This window comes from Medicago sativa, chromosome 3 (genome assembly GCF_051527215.1).
Source record: "Medicago sativa cultivar Bolivia chromosome 3, Bolivia_mono, whole genome shotgun sequence".
Taxonomy (NCBI): Eukaryota; Viridiplantae; Streptophyta; class Magnoliopsida; order Fabales; family Fabaceae; genus Medicago; species Medicago sativa.
The window spans coordinates 21,689,912-21,701,001 of NC_140751.1; positions in this window are offsets into that span (position 1 = coordinate 21,689,912).

The following is an 11,090-nucleotide window of genomic DNA, read 5'->3' on the forward strand; positions in this document are numbered from 1 at the left end:
ACTTGTTGCACAAGGGTATAGTCAACAAGAAGGCATTGATTACACTGAAACATTTGCTCCAGTTGCAAGATTGGAAGCAATCAGGTTACTTCTTTCCTATGCAGTTAATCATGGCATAATATTATATCAAATGGATGTCAAGAGTGCATTTCTTAATGGAGTCATTGAAGAAGAAGTGTATGTCAAGCAACCTCCTGGATTTGAGGATATTAAATATCCTGATCATGTTTTTAAACTGAAGAAATCACTATATGGCTTGAAACAAGCTCCCAGAGCTTGGTATGATAGACTAAGTAATTTCTTAATCAAAAATAATTTTAAAAGAGGACAGGTTGATACAACACTCTTCAGAAGGACCCTTGGGAAAGATATTCTTGTTGTGCAAATATATGTTGATGATATAATATTTGGTTCTACTAATGCATCTCTTTGCAAGGAATTTTCTAAGTTAATGCATGATGAATTTGAAATGAGCATGATGGGAGAGCTGAAGTTCTTCCTGGGCATTCAAATTAATCAATGCAAAGATGGAGTCTATGTTCATCAATCAAAGTATACAAAGGAGCTTCTGAAGAAGTTCAAGCTTGAAGATTGTAAAGTGATGAACACTCCAATGCACCCTACGTGCACCTTGAGCAAAGAAGATGAAGGAGCTAAAGTTGATCAGAAGCTGTAAAGAGGTATGATTGGTTCTTTGTTATACCTTACTGCATCTAGGCCAGATATTTTATTCAGTGTATGCTTATGTGCAAGATTCCAATCAGATCCTAGAGAATCTCATATGACTACTGTCAAGAGAATCTTCAGGTATTTGAAAAGAACAACTAATCTTGGACTCCTTTATAGGAAATCCTTAGATTATAAGCTAATTGGATTCTGTGATGCTGATTATGCTGGTGATAGGATTGAAAGAAAGTCAACCAGTGGCAATTGTCAATTTCTGGGTGATAATCTTATATCCTGGGCTAGCAAAAGACAAACAACTATTGCTATGTCTACAGCAGAAGCAGAATACATTTCAGCTGCAAGTTTTTGTACACAACTACTTTGGATGAAACATCAGTTGGAAGACTATCAGATAACTGCTAACAGTATTCCCATTTATTGTGATAATACTGCTGCTATTTGTTTGTCTAAAAATCCAATTTTTCATTCAAGAGCTAAGCACATTGAAATCAAACACCATTTTATCAGAGATTATGTTCAAAAAGGAATTTTAGATATACAATTCATTGATACTGAAAATCAATGGGCTGATATATTTACTAAGCCTTTAACTGTTGAAAGATTTGATTTTATAAAGAAAAATTTGAACATGCACTTTGTGTCTGATTAAATGATTGCTTGCTCCTGAATAGGATTTTAGGTTCTGAAGTTAGTTCAGTAGCAGTAGTCCATCAGAAGCCCTTTATTGAGGTTCTGAGGAAAACTCGCTTCTGATGATGACGTCAGCATCTGAAGTCCAGAAACTGGATTTTATGCTTCTGAATAGTAGAGTTAGTGGAAACGTTGGGAGTTACTTTTTATGGTAACTTCTGGCCCACTAACTTGGTAGTTACTCTGTGAACTTCTGACATGGCCTGTTTGTATTGGTGTATAACTAAAAAGGGAAATGATGATTTAATAGCTTTGAAAGTACTTTTCACGCGCCCCCAATTTTGTCATTAATGTTATGTTTGTTTGTCTCTTTTGAATTGCAATCATTTTACTTTTAACACTTTGTCAATTCACACACTACTCACTCACAACAAACACATTTGCTTTCAAACCTTTTTCGAAGTAAGCGCATTCTCTCAACCCTATAACCCTAAAATCATCATCTTCATCAATCATCGTCAAATGGCATCATCATGCTCAAAAGTTTCAGAATCTACTTCAAGCATGCAAGGCACATCAGAATCTGGGTCCGTGTACAAAGAGAAGACTGTGGATATTCCATGGAAATCCTTAATAGTTCAAATAGAATCACCGGTGGACTTCGCTTCACTTAAGAAGTATGAAGTAGATATGGAAAGTTTGGTAGAAACTGAAGGAAAATCGAAAGATATCATACACAGCGGAAGAAGAAGAAGAAGAAGAAGAAGAAGAAGAATTTCGATTTTCTTTCCTTGGATCATTACGAAATTCAAACATGAATCAGTGATTCGATTGTTACCTTGAACTGTGGAATCTGAAAGCTGAAACTGGAAACTGGAATCTCGATCACAGCCAAGCAAGCAGCAAGCTGCAAAGCCTCTAGCAAGTCCACACGAACAGTGCTCCTCCAAAACTCGGTGCTAGCCAATGAATTGGAAGTGCAGAGAAGAAAGGGGTTGCTTCAAAACGTGTAACCAAAAACTTCAGCACCAGAGTTCTATTTATAGAACTTCTAGTGTGCTCTGCAAGTCATAAGTCACTATTGGGCTTCAGTAAGCCCAACAACGAGTTTAGTAATTTTGCTAACTAATTAGCGTTATTTACTAAACGCACCCCTTATATAAGTCATACTTATATATTTCTCTTTTGACTGTTCTTTGTGTGTGACCCTATAGGTTCTAGTCACGTTGGCAATAATATTAAATCTAATATTTAATATTATAAACAATGAGCGGTATCTAGCAACACATCATTGCTACCCAAGTGACAAGAATGTCAAGTGATCTGACGAAACCTTTCCATGATAATACTCATGTGTACACTTACTCCTTTGTCTCGATATCTTTATTGATCCCAAGGCATAGATATTGTCACCCTTGTATAGAACAATATTTATATTCCTTGATTCCGAAATATACTGAATAACGAATAAGTCCAATATCTTATATTGACTTAGTTCGGCATGGCCATGCAATTTTACATTCATATTTCATCAAGAGGCCTAAAGATATATCTCCCGTTTATGAGGAGGGACAAATCCCATCTAGGACACTCATGTCCCTCAGCATGCTTCATCAAGTACCCATCAACCAACGTTATGGTTATCCTTTTACAGACAACGTTAGAATGGCAACAAAGCACTTGAGTCCACATCTAGGGATCATAGTGGTTTCAGGTCTAAGAGTGATATACACCATTATCATTGTGAGAATATCTTATGACATTTTCATAACATACTATGTAGTATTCTCACGGTGGGTCAATCCAGTATAAATATTACTCCTAATATTTATACCTATGTATAGACTTAATATCTCAATATCAATGACCCATGAGATGCGGTCATCAGTCTACATACATAATAGTCTTTATGCTTTATTATTATCCCAATTCATATTAAAGCTTGACTATGGATATGTTTAAGAATAGCGTTCTTTACGTAATGTAATCTCATGATTAAGTCACACTTAATATTCCATTACATGAACTATCTATTCTAGGGACTTTATTATTTTGAAACATAACAAAATCAATAAAGAAATGCCTTATTATTATATATATTCACAATATATATTTATATCAATATCATGATACAAAGCCAAACCCAATCAATATTGATTGGATATTAGGGCTTACTCCAACAATCTCCCACTAGCACTAAAAGCCAATCAAATATTAACTCAATATATATTGATCAAGTGTTAGCATCAAGCACACCCTGGGCCTGATACTATTCTAGTAGATAAGGAACTCTTTCCTATGTTGGTAGGTTACACTTCTTTCAATTTCCACTTTCGATCTTCCATCGAAAAGAAATTGAAGTGTCAAAGTATACATTTGGATTATTGGTGAGATCAAGTATTCATTGCTCGCAAGATTAAACCAATTTCACCTCAGACGGGATCAATGGAATCCGCAACGCAAGAGACACATGGTTTCGCTCAGTTATGAGCTAAACAATCCAAATCATATATATTTGACATCTGTAATAGAAACAACAACTATTTGAAGCTTGTACTTTTACAAATTTCATAGTTGATATCCAAGCATAGCATTTATTCCAAATTGCGATTTGGATATACTGTACACCGATATTAAAGTCAGCATCATTGTAACTTCTTTACAATGTTCCTTTAATCCGTGTTCAAGAAACAATCCTTAGTCCTTTAAGACGTCCATGGATATTCTTGAAAGTATTCTAGTGTCGAACACTACAATCAATTTTGGTACATATTGAAAATAATTTTCTAACCATGTCTCACATGTGTAGATAAATTGTTTTGGTGACTAGTATGTCATCCACATACTCCACCAAACTAATATAAATGCTCCCACTAATTTACTTGTGTGCACAAGATTTCTTTATTAATCATAGTTTTCATAAAACTTCATTAATAAAATAAACAATTCAACTTCGAGAAGTTTTCTCTAATTCATAAATGAATTTGATAATACATCTATCTTTCTAGTATCCTTTGGATTAACGAAATCCTACATATGTCAAATACATATATAAGGTTATTCCAATTAAGGAATACAACCTCGTTATCCATCTTCTAGAACATGTATTATACAACAACGGGAATTTGGGATCGATAGATTTAAGCATTACAATGATGTAATAGTTTCGTCATGATTTGCATCACGAGTTGCAAGAAACCTTCTACAATCAATCACATCTTAAAGGTATTTATAATACCATCCATGTCAGTTTTCTAAAAGAAAACTCACATTCCAATATCCATATATGGTCTGTGTACATAGATTCTTTATGAGATCCCATGGCATATAGCCACTTCTCAAAGTTCAAGCCATTTAGATCTTGTGCTACTCAAACTGGTGATTTAACAACAACCCTTTGTTGAATCAACTCGTGTTCCATTCTTAGAGAGATGTGTATTTTGTGTTACTTGACTTAATTCAAGTTCTACATCACTCCCACTGGCTCTTGCAAAGCTATATTCCTCGAAAAGGAATACTTCAGTTCTAGCGACAAACAACTTTTGTCAAGGGAGAAGATGTAGAAATAGTATCCTCTAGTTTCCTAAGAGAACCTCCACAAGTATACATTCATTTAATTTTAAGTTTAGTTTATCTAGTAAACCATATAACCTCAAATTATCATAAAGTCAAGAATAGGTACTCTTACCTCCATATCTAATATGGTGCCTTTATGATTACTCAATTAGAACTAGTTGTGGGTGAAGAATAACTATAATTTAATTAATTTCAAGAGTCTTTGAGCTATAATCTAACTATTTTAGATCAAGTCATGTCAAACATGAAACGATATAAATAATTATACTCATTAATCAAGCATTTACCATCACGACTTACTCGTATAGTCTTTATACTTTTCAAACTTATTCCTTTTACTTCATTGTTAAAATCTTTGAACAATTTCAAAGTCTTCTTGAATCGTGTCAAATACACTTTTCTTCTCTACTAAATGATTTAGTAATGTTAGATGAAGTAATAGAAACAATATCTAGCAAATATGTTTAGTTCTCCATATACATCTCATATGTATATAAACTCAAATAAATTGCGTGCCCTTTCACCTTTGTTGGTGACCGGTGTACTAATCTATTTTTGAAAAGTGGGGCTCACATCCTTCAAATGATATAAAATCAAATGAGTCCAATAGTCCATATCCATGGATTTTGGAAATGTGAATCACACTTGTTTGTACTAAACGTTGATGCCAATAATCTACAAAAGGTTCAAATCTCATTTGATCCTCTTTTCACATAAGTTATAGACCAGCTTATCAAGATCATGGAACTCAATTCCATTACTTGATTAACACACTTGTATAGAAATCATTATTTGGATAATAGGACAACATTTGTCTTTTTATTCAACTACACAATCATTCTCTTGTCAATGCAAGATATATGATTTGATGCTTCTATTTTATATGGAATTTAATAACAATTATTTGGTTCCATATCAAGTTAAATTTAAGTCCAAGCATAAGCTCTTATAGTCAATGAAACAATTTGTTCCATTCCAGACGTAGGTGAACTTCACTTATAGTTAATGTTCTGCTTCTTTAAAACTCTCTTTATTTCAACAAATATGAGATTAATCATCAAGTATCATATACTTATGATGAAGAAGTAAAAATTTAACTTTCTATAACTATATGGGTAAATAAGAAGTCTTACTTCTTTCTTATATTTTAACCCTTTCAAAACTACGAGCAATTTTTATTTTTCAACTTTTGAAATAATTGCTTCCCCTTTTGCAACCGTGTTTAACCTTTCAAAGGTAGAAAAACAGAATTTGAATTTTATTCTTATCCATGTACATCTACTTGATAGGCTTAAACTATTCATCTTATAACATTGAGGTTGAATGATCATATCATTCTCCATCGTCGTTACCACTATGAGATATCCTATATCTACTCATTTGACCCAATGCTTCTAATAAGCGTTGTTTTTCAAATATAGACATAGAAAGTTGCTAGGAAATAACTGCTCGAGAATATACAGTTTTTCTCATTCTTAAGAACAATTCTTAAATTTTGTACCAATTCAGAAACTCTTTTCTGAAAATTTTGTTCTTCATAAGAACTTTTAACAGTATAATAAAATTTATATGCTAAAGAAATTCTAAATACAGAAAATAAATGTATCATGATTTAAAACATATTTAAATAGGTCTTTAATTAAATACGCTCCCACTATTTTACTCAAATCAAATGACCTTCAAAACACTTGATTCGGAAAATCCCGTTAGAAGATTTTCTAGTGGGTTGAAATCCATATTTCACCTTGCTTTAAGTCAACGGGGGCTGTACTCAAAACTCAGTTATTTAGGTAGGAACTCCTTCCAATTGTATCTCATACAACTTTCAAATCATTTGAGTGAATAACTCCTTACTCTAATCTATCATATAGATGTTCCCAAACATTGCTTCTAAATTTATTTAATCTTATTAAAATTAATTTAGTTAAGTTAAACCCAAAAGAATAACACTTGGGTAAATTGGATTACCGCACCGCAACTTACTAGTATAGAAAGTGCACCTCGCGGAGGCGAAACCTACACATTTCGATATTAGTCTTGAAGGGTGTTAAACTTTTGGAAAGCATTAAACTTAATATTTTGAATTGAAGGATTTTTATTAAGTTTGATCTCACCTCACCACGGCTTATATATCATATATATTCGCACTCCAATCATAACATGCATAACGATTATACAATAATAAAAGTGACATGATTATGGCCATCCTAACGGTATGACTCTCTCAAGCCAATGAGAGAATCTAAACTAATCCTAGAAACGACCTTGCTTCTCCAAGCTTGACCTCCAGGACTATCCTAACGTCAAGAGCCCTATTACTTCTTTGCATTCTATTTACATTACATATGAAAGGAAACTCGTTTTACATACGAGGGAGTGGATGAGAAGAGAATGTACAATAGAGATATAAGAGAGAGGCACGACACGCAGGCCGTATTTTAATATCCAAAAGAAATAAAATAAAAGGACTAGGGCCATAATCATTCACATGATAATAATAACAAACACACTTTTATTATTATTAATTATACCTTATAATTAAATAAATTAAATTAAAATTTGACATATGATCACACTACGCAGATTAGCTGGGGGTTAATTGAGTACCAAAATATATTATATTGAGTACAAAAATATATTATATTAAGTACAAAAATATCTCATATTATGTACCAAAATATATTTTATTGAGTGCCAAAATATATTATATTATGTACCAAAATATATTTCAGATCAAGTACTAAAATATATGAGATTGCATACCAAAATATCTCAGATTGTGTTCCAAAATATTCTAGATTGCGTATTTCGCATCAACACTTGACACATTTATGAACACCCAAATCGTTTCGGCAAATATTATGATCAAATCCAAAAGATCATATATGATATTGAAACTCTTTCAAATCATGATTCTTTTAAATTATAAACAAATCAAGTTAAAGTCATGTAAATCGATTAAATAATTTCAAAAGATCATATATGACATTGAAACTATTTCAAATCATGATCTTTTAAATTAACTATCAATTTAGGATCGTTTATTACCTTTCAAACAACTTTTGAAAAACAATCCAAAAGGTAGAATTTTTTATTTACTTAATTATATTAATATTGACACTCAATAATTATTATAATTAAATCTGCTTTATTTAGGCAATCAATTTGTTTCCAAAACAAATTACAGGGCTAAAATTAAGCAAATATTTTATTACCAAATTCAAAAATCATATCTGATATTGAAACTCTTTCAAAATCATGATATTTTAAATTTACTACCTTTCTCCAATTAAATAAATTAATTAAACATAAATATTTTCAAGGATTGTTTGTTTAGCACGAACAACCGGATCTATGATGCTTCACCAGATTCGGATATTGAAGCTCACTCTCACGAATTGTTCAAATTCACAACAATCTCTTTGAAAACAATTGATCGAATGATACAACCATAATAATACAACGCTTGTATAGTTAGGTATCCTAATACAACAATCAAACATCAATAGTTTTAACAATTGTTTGTTCAGTATGGACAACCGGATCTTTGATGCTTCACCAGAATCGGTATTCGAAGCTCAATCTCACGAGTTGACTACAAATTCACAATCAATTATATAAAACCTATTGAACGAATGATATCATCAATATATCACATATAATGATGTTGTATTAAAATCATATATCACATATATGATATTGATCAATCAATTTTAATTAATATTTAAATTTAAATAATAAAATATTAACACTTAATATTCTATTTTATTAACGGATTTGCATTCCAAATTAATTCCTTATAGAATATCAAAATATTAGCAAATCAAATATTTGCGAAAATATTATTATCTCTTAAAACAATTTTAAAAGATAATCTAATTTGATTAGTTTCCAATCATGTTCCCGTCGATATGTATAATCGATATGTCGATACTTCACCAGAAACGGTTTCTGAAACATCAAACAAATCGAAAAGCCATGCACAGAAAACATGATACGATGCCAATTTTAATTCTCTTTATTATTTAATTCCGATTCAAAATGTTTAATCATATTAAAACATAAAGCAGTAACAAAGCAATCCGATTCATGGTTTCGTAATTGGCTCTGATACCACTGAAGGAAAATCGAAAGATATCATACACAGCGGAAGAAGAAGAAGAAGAAGAAGAAGAAGAATTTCGATTTTCTTTCCTTGGATCATTACGAAATTCAAACATGAATCAGTGATTCGATTGTTACCTTGAACTGTGGAATCTGAAAGCTGAAACTGGAAACTGGAATCTCGATCACAGCCAAGCAAGCAGCAAGCAGCAAAGCCTCTAGCAAGTCCACACGAACAGTGCTCCTCCAAAACTCGGTGCTAGCCAATGAATTGGAAGTGCAGAGAAGAAAGGGGTTGCTTCAAAACGTGTAACCAAAAACTTCAGCACCAGAGTTCTATTTATAGAACTTCTAGTGTGCTCTGCAAGTCATAAGTCACTATTGGGCTTCAGTAAGCCCAACAACGAGTTTAGTAATTTTGCTAACTAATTAGCGTTATTTACTAAACGCACCCCTTATATAAGTCATACTTATATATTTCTCTTTTGACTGTTCTTTGTGTGTGACCCTATAGGTTCTAGTCACGTTGGCAATAATATTAAATCTAATATTTAATATTATAAACAATGAGCGGTATCTAGCAACACATCATTGCTACCCAAGTGACAAGAATGTCAAGTGATCTGACGAAACCTTTCCATGATAATACTCATGTGTACACTTACTCCTTTGTCTCGATATCTTTATTGATCCCAAGGCATAGATATTGTCACCCTTGTATAGATCAATATTTATATTCCTTGATTCCGAAATATACTGAATAACGAATAAGTCCAATATCTTATATTGACTTAGTTCGGCATGGCCATGCAATTTTACAGTCATATTTCATCAAGAGGCCTAAAGATATATCTCCCGTTTATGAGGAGGGACAAATCCCATCTAGGACACTCATGTCCCTCAGCATGCTTCATCAAGTACCCATCAACCAACGTTATGGTTATCCTTTTACAGACAACGTTAGAATGGCAACAAAGCACTTGAGTCCACATCTAGGGATCATAGTGGTTTCAGGTCTAAGAGTGATATACACCATTATCATTGTGAGAATATCTTATGACATTTTCATAACATACTATGTAGTATTCTCACGGTGGGTCAATCCAGTATAAATATTACTCCTAATATTTATACCTATGTATAGACTTAATATCTCAATATCAATGACCCATGAGATGCGGTCATCAGTCTACATACATAATAGTCTTTATGCTTTATTATTATCCCAATTCATATTAAAGCTTGACTATGGATATGTTTAAGAATAGCGTTCTTTACGTAATGTAATCTCATGATTAAGTCACACTTAATATTCCATTACATGAACTATCTATTCTAGGGACTTTATTATTTTGAAACATAACAAAATCAATAAAGAAATGCCTTATTATTATATATATTCACAATATATATTTATATCAATATCATGATACAAAGCCAAACCCAATCAATATTGATTGGATATTAGGGCTTACTCCAACAGAAACTCAGAAGCTATCTGAGTATTTCAAGATGCTAAATGGGCCAACTTATGTGAACTTGGTCAAGGATTTCTGGTTAAGGGCTGAAGTGTATAATGGAAAGCCTGCAAAGGTCATGGGTAAACAAGCTGGGTCAAAGAAAGGGAAAATGATCATGGATATGAATTCTACCTCTTTTGAAAGCTTAGAAATAAGGTCTGAAGTGATGAGCATTCCTATAACCATCACTGAGAATGTTATAGCCAAAGCTTGTAGAGTGGATGCAGAAGGAAGATTTCAAGAAATAGTCAAGAAGGAAGATGTCCTGCTAAAAGGCTACTTCAACACTCTTCTGGGTGGGAACAAAGATGCTAAGCCTTCTGAAATGAAGATTCACAACAGGATGTTAGTGAAATTCAGTAATGATTCCTTCTTTCAAAGAGCAGGAGGGTCTGATCAACCTAACAACCAACAGAAGCTAACAATTTACTTCATGGCTATTTTGGATAAGATAAATTTCCCAAGATATGTCATGGATCATCTTTGCTGGCTATAAATGAAGGCACTGTTAGAAAGGAAACAAGTGCCCTATGGAAGATTGCTATCTGAGATCTTTTATCAAGGAAGGGTGGT